Source organism: Sinocyclocheilus anshuiensis, unplaced genomic scaffold (genome assembly GCF_001515605.1).
Source record: "Sinocyclocheilus anshuiensis isolate Anshui unplaced genomic scaffold, SAMN03320099.WGS_v1.1 scaffold68, whole genome shotgun sequence".
Classification (NCBI taxonomy): domain Eukaryota; kingdom Metazoa; phylum Chordata; class Actinopteri; order Cypriniformes; family Cyprinidae; genus Sinocyclocheilus; species Sinocyclocheilus anshuiensis.
Window position 1 is genome coordinate 663,952 of NW_015555741.1, and position 10,084 is coordinate 674,035.

Sequence of the window (10,084 nt, forward strand, 5' to 3'; positions counted from 1 at the left end):
CACACACACACACACACACACACACACACACACACACACACTGTAACTCCTTGTTCTTCACACCAAACTGCAAACACCACAAACATCAAGACACCCTCTAAATGTCAATAATCAGAGGGCTCATCCATGCTAAACACTAAAAGTGTTTGGATGTAAAGTGTAAAATGTATGTTAATGTACTTTGGGTATAGTAGGTCCCCAGAATTGGACAAAAACTCCCTTTGAGAACATACTCATTGGGATTCATATATAAACTAAATAATTATGTCAATTAATTATAAATAAAAATAACATGATTAAAATTGAATGAAATGAAAATACAAGTAAACCAACATTTTAATATTGTATTTAATTATTATTAATCAATAGTAATAGTAACAACAACAACAACCACAATTATTATTTTTATTATTAATAAAATTAACATTGTCTTTGTTAATTGTATTTATAAGTATAATTTAATAAACAACCGAAGTCTAAGGTATCACTCTCAAATTAGTAGCAGTAGTAATAATAATATTTTTTATAATATTGAAATTAATAATATTGGTTTAATAATAAAAATTCTAAGTATAATTAAGGTCATTATAGTAATAATAATAATAATTGTATTTTTTATATTTTAAAAATAATACTGAATAAATAATTATTAACAAACGTAATGATTTTAATAATATAAATAATATTTAATTATTTAATGTTATTAACTATTCTAAATATAGTTAAGGTCTCACCTCATAATAATAATAATAATAATAATAATAATAATAATAATAATTTTATCAGTAATATTGTAGTTATTTATAATAAACTTAATATTTACAATTTAAAAAAATAATAAATTTTATATTAAGAATATTTATTTAGTAGTAATAGTAATCATACTATTTCTATGAATTATATTGAATTAATAATATTAATACATTTTTATAATATTGCATTATAAAATATTATTGATAATATTAACTAAAGTTAAGTAATTTAGTAAATGTGTGTGTGAATCTTCGTTTATACCCCTTTTGTGCCTGAAAAGCTCGATATATATATATTATTATCGAGCGCTAATCTCACACAAACATGCTCTTTCAGTGAATCAATTACTCAGAGATCTCTCACTTAGTTGCACGTGTGCCGTATGTGTGTCTATGAATCACAGCGGGTCCGTAACACCTTGTCAGCATTGCTCATTTCCACTGATCAACTCAACTGAGTCATTATGGTTTTGCTGGCGGAGAGGTAGACGGGAAGGGATAGGATTTTCTCCCTGCCGCCACACAGACAGAATCACCACTGCCTTGAGTACTGCTATGGCAGTCCTTGAAGTGGTTTTGTGCTCATGAGAGGGAGAGTTGCTTTTTTTAACATTCATGAGGCACCCGACGAATCCAACTCAGACAGGAGGGGCCGACGGGAGGGGAGAGGGCGGACGGGGGCCCGGGTGGAAAAGGAAAACTGAGCAAATAAAGTAAAGAGACTTAACAAAAGTATTTTTTCTGTTGTAAGAAAGGGTCTTTGTGCTGAAACCCCACCGACTTAATGTCGCACTGCATCATGGAAAACTAAGGGGGGAGTAAAAAAATACAGTTTTTGAATAAAAACTACCAAAAAAGGAGACGTGTTTCATAAGCTGTTTGAATAACGGCTTCTTCCAGAAGCTCCCTAAACTTGGTGCCAAATGGTTTGGCTGTTGGTCGAGGGCGTTGTCCGTCTTACCTCGCTCTGCCAATGACAACAGAACAGCTCTACAAAACCCTTCACAAGGCCTTCAGTTAAAAAAAAAAACGCTTCCTTTCCCTCCAGACTGATGCATCAGGCCCATCCATCACACTTTAATACATCTAATAAAACACGTTTTGAGAACAAATTGTACATAGAGTTCACTGGAGGATGCAAAGTACAAACAACATGACATTTGCAGCTCAATGCGCGCTGAAAAATTATGTCAAAGAAATCATGGCTTCTGAACTTTCTAATGAAATTTGACCAGGGAATCTACATGCCGAACTGCCACGAACTGAAAATGTACAGATGTCCACAATAAAAATAATTACAGTTTAACATGAAACAGCATTCACAAACAATTTTACTTTCTCAGTGTGACATATTTATGATTAAAAAGGGGTATTCTATGAAAAAAATCAACAGGATTTGATTTTATCCATCAGGAGCTGATTCTAGATATGACCGCTAAAATTAAGATAAAAGAGCGTGAAGACAAATAATGTGCAATAAATCATTCACAATAAGCCCAGACACATGTATAAAGAAAGTAAATAGGGTTAGTTTTGAGATCATGTTAACTTTAAAGAATAGCAGATATCAAACTCTGACAAAACCGCAGTCACAATCCAATGAAGTGTATACACCGTCTTCGAGCATATATCATAATTTTCCACCACACTTCTGTGAAAGGTTTTAAAATATTTCCTTTGTATTTTATAGTTTAGAATAACAGTCACTGAATAGACTGTAAAATCCAGATAATCAGGAATTCTGAGCCATTTACTCAGTCACAGATGTTCGGTAATGCCTGAATCAGCCGTTCCAGCATCGCTCAATTTCACATCCGTTAAACGGACTAAAGTTCAGCTTTGTCCTTGACTTTTCATAATAGGATTCATGCAGTTGTGTTCATCCATCATTCTCACATTTTCCACGACTTTTGAAAGCATTTCATAGCCAGACAGATTGCCAAGTTGAACTGGCGCTGTTCGGAAACCTCTGTTTGTCCTGAAGTTGCATTCCTCAACGTTACTTGTTCTACTGAGACGACACATGGAAAACTATTTACGATATTCACACATTCGTACCAGAGTGGCTTACAAGACAGTGAGCATTATGTTAGCGGCACGTAGAGAAGAACAGAAGTCAAATTCACGGTTTTCCAGCATTCTTACAAAAGCAGCTGTTCACGCATCCATCAAAATGCAATTCTCCCAAAGGCCACTTCAGGCCCTGCTTATTGGCGTGCATGCGGGCTGGAAATATGGAATGATAATTAGATCTTTTCATTGTTTTGAAGAACGCAGCTTGGCTCTTTCGCTTGCAGATGAAGTGTTTTGAAGGAGCTCCTTGGAATTCTCCCAGCAGATTTGCCCTTCGATTCCCAGACCTTCCCCAGAAGCTTCCAGACCTGACCAACATTCAGAGCTCTTCTGACTTCATTACGAGAGTTTATCAATTTAAACTCATGGCTGTTTACTGTCTGTTATGCAAACGGACTGTAGAGTAGCTGTTTGATTCCTCTCTGGCGGTCTGTCTCACTTTGGGAGACCTTTGACTGGACTTTAACGTGGCCGGGTGGATTCTAATTGAGAACAGGTCAAACATTTACTTTAAATTCAGCTCTGAGGATCCTATTTTAATGAGTAATGACAGATAACATTCTGCTTTTTATAACTGCTCAGAAGAACCTCATATATAATAGATAACATGCCCTGTGGGAAATCGTTGAGATTCCAAGGCATTCTGGTGTTTATGTCGAGGACAGGGTCAAAATTCGGTGGAATTCAGAGACTAAACATGCAGCTTTAATGGCCTGGATTTAATTTACCATTAACAGCAATTAAAATGATCCATATGGATTCTTAGCATGCAAACACCCTGAGAACACCCAGTTTGTGTCTGTTAGAGGACTGGAGCATTTGGTTAATAAATTCACATCGTTAGAGACCCCCAAACAGGAGGTTCATTTACGTCCACAGAGTTGCTAATGGCTAATTGCCCTGCTAATGTTTCCCCAAGAGGCTGGTGAAGTATTAGAGAACTTATTACCCCCCACCCACACACACTTCAAACAATACATACAGTCCACACACTCTACACATACACAATACACAGTAGCAGCAGTAGCTCTTTTTCCAAGAGTCAGTGTCGAATTGCGTTATCAACTGTGCTGCATAAAATAGAGTTGTGTTATATACACACCATGTACATGTTGCACTATAGAATTGCATTATAGAGCATGTTCCACCATAGTTTTGTATTATAGAAGACATTGCGTTGTGGAGTTGTTATACTGTAGAATGTGTTGTGGTATAGAGTTGCTTTATAGACCCTTTAGTGTTGTAGAGTTACATTATAGAGCACCACACTGTAGTTACTGTTCAGTGTGTGTTGTGCAATAGAATTTCATTATAGAGCGTCATGTATAGAGTAGCATTATAGAGCATGTTGCAGTATAGACTTGCTCTATAAAGTTGCTTTATAGAGTGTGTTGCACTATAGGGTTGCATTATAGAGTGTGTTGTGGTATAGAGTTGCTTTATAGACTCTAGCATTGCAGAGCTGCGTTATGGAGCACCACAGTATAGAGGTACTTCATAGAGTGTGTTGTGCCATAGAGTTGCATAGAGGGTATTGCTGTATATTAAGTTTTATACACCCTGTTGCACTACAGAGTTGCTTTATAGAATGTCATAGTATAAACTTCTTACAAAGCATGTTGTGCCATAGAGTTGCATTATAGAGTGTATAGAGTTGCTCTATAACGTTATGTTATATGTTACATTACATTATAGTGTGTATACATAGTGTCTTACACTGTAGTGAAAGTGAAAGTGAAAGTGACGTGAGGCCAAGTATGGTGACCCATACTAGGAATTAGTGCTCTGCATTTATCCCATCCTAAGTGCACACACACAGCAGTGAACACACACACACTGTGAACACACACCCGGAGCAGTGGGCAGCCATTTATGCTGCGGTGCCCGGGGAGCAGTTGGGGGTTCGGTGCCTTGCTCAAGGGCACTTCAGTCATGTTATTGAAGGTGGAGAGAGTGCTGTACATTCACTCCCCCCACCTACAATCCTTGCCGGCACGAAACTCGAACCCGCAACCTTTGAGTTACGAGTCCGACTCTCTAACCATTAGGCCACGACTTCCACGACTTAGTGTGTACACTCTAAAAAATGCTGGGTTATTTCAACCCAACTTTGGGTCAAATATGGACTAACCCAACCGTTGGGTTAAATTTTTAGATTACATTTTTAACCCAAAACTTGGGTTAGTCCATATTTGACCCAAAGTTGGGTTGAAACAACCCAGCATTTTTTAGAGTGTATAGTTGCTTTTAAGACCATGTTGCTGTATATAGTTACGCTATAGAGCGCTGAGGTCTAAAGTCGCGTTAGAGAGAATTGTTGCGTGTTACTATATAGAGTTGCTTTATACACCCTGTTGCACTATAGAGTTGGTTATAGAGTGTCATGGTATAATCTTGTTACAGAGCATGTTGCGCCATAGAGTTGCATTATAGAGTGTATGAAGTTGCTCTATAACATCACATGTTACGTTACGTTACGTTATGTTACAGTATAGAGTGTACTGCTGTATAGAGCTGCTTTTAAGAACATGGTGCTGTAAAGAGTAATGTTAAGTAATGTTGAGTAATGTTATGTTGTGCCAGGACGCACGACTTGGGGGCCTTTTATATTTTTTGGGTGGGCCGAATCGGGGGGTGGGGGCTGCGGTTAGGTTCAAGTGAACGCTCAAAATACATTATTTGGGTAACACTTTACAATAATTAACTAACACTTTAATACACTTTAATACATTAACTAACATTAACTAATAGAACCTTATTGTTAAGTGTTACAATTATTTGTTATTAGGGATGTAACGATTACCGGTTTGATGATAAATCATGATAAAATTCCCGACGGTTAGTATTACCGTTTCATATTTTAATTATCATTAAAACCGTCTTAGATTACCGCGATTTTTTTATTAGACACCTCACGATAAATAAATACTGTCCAGCATAAAGCACAGTTTTAAGGAACAGTCTCACGTGCGCACAGCATGCAGAGTAGTTTCGTTTTGAGTGAAAACAGGGCGGAAAAGCAGGGAGGTTTTAAAAGAGTGCTAAGGGAATTCTACAAATGAATATACGAATGAATTAATTATATGAATGTACCTCTGAAGGTTCTGACTGTCTTCAGAAACGATTCGATGGCATTTTGTTTTCATCTTCGCTCCATGTAATACCTAAAGGAAGTGTTCTTAATTGCAATACTGCTTTGTCCAAAAAGTCATTTTATTTGTTGTTTGCTGATTTTTAAATATAAAACTTGGTGAAGTGATTTATGTGTTGGTACTTTTTGAACATCTCCAGCACATTTTAACAATACCGTGATAATACTGGTAACCGTGATAATTTTGGTCACTATAACCGTCATAAGAAATTTTCATACCGTTACATCCCTATTTGTTATTAAAGCATATATATTCACAAAACACTTAAATTAAACAGAAAAGCAAGCAGGTGAATGATTTGGCATGGCAGCCAATACAAATAATTAATAACCGTTTCCTTACCTAAATGCTGCGTGTGGACCAGGCTCGGTTGCAGAATCACATCACTTTGTGCTTTGCGCTTTGTGCTATTATCTTTTCTTATAGTGTAGTAGTTAGCTATCTCTGTGTCGTACGTGGCTGCTTGTCAAGCATGGAAAAAGTTGTATTAAAATTCTGAATATATTATCGTATACAGCCTTAATTTATTAAAAACTGTCACTGATTCATCACGATCTCACAAAGTTCCGTTTTAACCAATGAATGTAACGACACAATGGAACTTTTTTTTTTTTAATGAAGTTACGAGCACGATAGAACTCAGCACTGGACAAAAAGCGGTGAGTTCGTGGATTCCAACCTAAACACCTCTGATTGGCCATTGCGTTGTAGAAATAAACAAACATGTCTGTGATTGACTACGTTGCTCACCTCTGCGAAAATGCATTGTAAAATCATTTGATGCTTTCCAAAGCAGAAGGGCAGATACACTGGATTGTTTCCAAATCTATTCCATTATGCTATCATTACGAAGAAAACAGATCCTAGACCAGGAGTTATGGGCAGCTTTTCCATCTAAAAGCAATCAGTTAGACTATTTTACACTATGAGTTAGACTATCAAACACGCTAAACTAAAGTCCGGCCGTCCCCCTCGGTCCGGAGAGGGGGCACAGGGATGTCCTCTGGCGCCGGGCCTGGTTATAGACCATGCTGCTATATAGAGTTATATAATAAAGCATTGCGGTGTAGAGACTATGCTGTTGTAAAGAAATACATTATAGAGCACCATAGTATAGAGTTACGTTATGGAGTGTTGCATTGCGGTATAGAGTTGCTTTATAGAACATGCTGCTGTATAGCATTACATTTTATTTATTACATTTATTATAGAGTGCTGCGGTAGAGCATCTAAAGAGACTGTTGTGGTATAGAGTTGAATTACATTACAAAAATCCCATTACTTAATAAGTACTTTTTGTATAATTTTCCTGTTAAATTATGTGAAAATCCTTAAAACAAGATACATTTACTTGAGATGCAACACTGCATAAGATATTAAGCATTGTTTTCACTCATATTAAAGTGCATTCTCTGAAAACGAATCTTAAAACCTTAAGCAGCGTTGCATCTCAAGTAAATATATCCTTTTTTTTTTAAAGAAAGTTTAGATATTTAACTGGAAAGCAAGTCAAAAAGACTAGTTAAAAAGTCATTAAGAAGTGCATAGACTGTGTTGCAATGTTAAAGATGAAGTTGTGCTCTAGAGGTCTGTGACTGACAGCTTTCACCCTTCCCGACACTCTGCTCATATAATTCCTTTCCTCCAACTTATTTTAAGCTCACAGAATCCTGCGATGACGGAATAACTGTGTCCCTGTGACTCACAGTAACGACCTGTTACCCCACCCAGTCTGCTAACAGCAGCCTCTGAGGCAGCACATGCCCTGTTTGAGAGCGGGCTATATTTATCCCCTCTGCTGCAGAAAGGCCCATCCCAGCGCTCCACTCTGTCTCCAGAGAGCGCCTTACTAAAGAGACGTTTGCAAATTACCCAGAACGCCTCTGGCTGGATTGAGATTTAATGCAGGACAGAAGTCAGAGCTGGCACGCAGGCATGCTAACGGCTACGTGAGGATCTCAGTGGAAAGTTATAGCATTAGTTCTATCGCTTCTTCGTTCAAAAACTCTAGCCAAACCAGAGAGCGCCGTAGCCATAGAAGACTGGAAGATCACTCGCAGTTGAGACTGTTTACAAACGACGAAGTTCACAAATTAAATTCAGTTCACAAAGATGCTAGTTTTCAGGAATTATTTAAACGATATAGCTTTCTCGAGTTGGCTTATTTGTGATTAAGTGATTATTTGAAGATTAAAAAGGTTCTTGTGTTACGTTATACTCTTATAAAAAGTACTGTAATGGTACCATTGTACAGTACTTTGATATACCATGGCACTGAATGATTACAATGTTAATTTACCATACTCTTTTCATTTTACTCCAGTGCACTTCAAAGACTATGGTAAAGAAACCGAGAGTAATACTATACTACTTAAATATATATCGTAGTACTGACTATTTACCATGCTATTTCCATTTCACTAGTACTTAAATATACAATGCTATTGGATTTACTATGGTGCCATATTAAAAAACAATGGTAATATTTGCTGCTTTTTTAAACATTCAGCATACATCAAGGAACATAAGGTGTTTTGACATTTTTGAATGGTACTTTTCAAAGTACCTTGAAGTAAAATGTAAATAGCATGGTAAAAATTCAGTACTTCAGTACACATCATATTACTAAAGAAGCACAGTTCTCCTGTTGCATCAGACTGCAAAACCCTTTTTAGAACCTTTATTTTTAGTACCATCCTGGGATTTCTCAGATTGAGAAACAGGAATTTATTTATGTCTTACACCATATGCCATAAATGCTGTCTTGTGTAGATCACCACTGTAAAATACTTTTTATTTCATGAGTTTTGTGAAGTACAGATGTCTGTTCTTGCATGGACGCATCCCAGCGGTTGGACAGTTGTGCCCCTCTCTAGTGCGAGCGATACCGCACTGTAAATGATCTTGTCAAGCCAGATAGTTGCTGCTGGCCTAGTTTCCTGATCAGCAGACTGGAAAGCTTTGTCTCTGAGGAAACTGTGTGATGTTGTGGTGTTCCTTGTGCTGTCTCATGAAGATGACTCATGCAAAACTTCCCCTCAGGGACTCCACCAGGCCAACTCAATCTAATCACTAAGTATTCACTCAACACGGTTTAAACTTTCACTATTAACCCATGAAACTCTCCTTCTTTAGTGTACCGTGAAACATTCCAGATGTTCTTTCATAAGCAGCTCAATTAGAACAGAATCTAATCATTTTCAAAATCAAAATCTTATTGTTTCAAAACAGCTGTGAAGTTGGATGAACTTGGTAAAAAACAGACAAACACGTCAAGATAGAAAAATCACAAAGAATATTTCTTTAATATTCAGTTCAGTTCTCCTAGACATTAATGAGAACATTTGCTGAAGTCTCCACATTAACACAGAGAGGATTTCTTTCAAAATTAACAGTATACGACAGTAAACACAGCTGGACATCTAATCAACTTGTCGAGATTGGAATTGAATTAGGAAATTCAATTGTGCACGATTTTGAGAATGAGTCTAAACTAAACTAAATGTTAATAAAAATATTATTAACGAAATGTATAAATTTAATTGCAAAATAATTGGCAAGAACACTCAACACTGTGTTCTAACCAGACGCGACCTGACAAGATTCCAGCGACAAGAAATTTGGGTGTCCATACCAGACATGATGCGACAGAAACATTTAAATATCACAGCCATTCAGAAGCGCACTGCACTCCCAGCTAAATGGACAAGTTTATAATCTAATTAATAAATATTAAACATTTTAACATTATTAAAAGTACATACTGAGTAACTGATACCATCTTTGTTATGGAAACCCCTTGTTGGTTCGCACTGAGTTATAACGTACGTTTGCTTTAATTTATTTTCAATATCTGAGGTCAACTATCAATTGTTGCTTTCAGTATGGCTATAAATGTCACGCAAAATGGTATTCAAACTCACATTAGACAGGTTTAACATTGAATAAAGCACATAATTAGTACCTGAGATTATCACTGTCATAGTTTGTATGTTGTTGCTCCAGTCGCAGAAATAGAAACCGTATTTAAAATAGAAATTTCGCGTGCCGCTGTCGTGGCTAGTTAGGACAAAAACTCTGATTAACATGGAAAAGATACCTTTTATC